This window comes from Cynara cardunculus (assembly GCF_001531365.2).
Source record: "Cynara cardunculus var. scolymus isolate 2C chromosome LG 2, CcrdV1, whole genome shotgun sequence".
Classification (NCBI taxonomy): domain Eukaryota; kingdom Viridiplantae; phylum Streptophyta; class Magnoliopsida; order Asterales; family Asteraceae; genus Cynara; species Cynara cardunculus.
In genome coordinates, this window is record NC_037529.1 from 69,899,797 (window position 1) to 69,900,932 (window position 1,136).

The following is a 1,136-nucleotide window of genomic DNA, read 5'->3' on the forward strand; positions in this document are numbered from 1 at the left end:
GAATCGATTCATTTGATTAATATTCCTATTCGTTGATTGTTTCGATCATTATTGATTATATGGACTGAGATTGACTTAATATGAACATAACTTCATAATCGAWCCATAAACTCGTATTAACTCGATTTAGACATTGTATTTTAGTGTAATGTGTATCGTTTTTCATTTTCGAGTGTGTATGAAGTGTTTATTTTGATTGTATTTGTATTCTTTTTGAGTATTATGTGATTGTATTCATTTCGTGTTTTGAACGGATATCTCACCGGACAAGGTGATCGAACTTTAATCCGATCAACCTTAAACTGGTTGATGATTGTCCGGTTTATGACTTGTGATTTGTGATTTTGTGTGAAGTTTGACTTGTTGTCCGGACTTCTAATCCGGACAAAATGTGTTTAGTTCTAAGTGTTGTGTTGTCCGGATTCCTAATCCGGTCATTTTTTTTTTTGAGAAATTTACCAAGTGTTTGAACTTTATTTTTTACTATTTTTTTAGTTTATTTTTTAAGGTTAGATTTTTTTTAAAATTTCATTTTTTTAGTTTTTGTTTTTGTGTGTGTGAATTTTATTTTCATTTTTATTTTTTTCATTTGCTTTGAATTTTTTTGTGTGTGTGTGTGTGTAATTTTTTTGTAATTCAATTTTCTTTTGAATAAAATGGGTACTAATGTTTTAGAATTTTTTACAGGTAAATGGCCGATCCCAGACATCAGTCTAACGAGGAATCTCGTATTCCCTCGGTCAGATCTGAAAATGTACCACAAAATTTACCTAACCAACCAATAGCTTCTGAAACACTTTACCCACAGTTTAAATATCTAGATATAAAACCAAATAATCATCACTTCTCTTTCGATATGTCTGCCGAATACCCAAATATATCAGAAATTTTGAAAGGCCACCCCATTTCATATTCTTTATCTACCCATACACCAGTTCCTATGGTGTATGTTCAACAGTTTTGGGGAACCCTTACTACTGAAAAGGACGGAGATGCGTTATATCTTCAAGGAGAGGTCGATGAATACGTAAGTCGTCTGACATTAAGACGATTAAGAAGAATACTTCATCTTCCTGCTCCTGGACCGACTAGGTTTGAAGATTTCGTCTCAGATGTTCAGTTATGCGTTGATATCA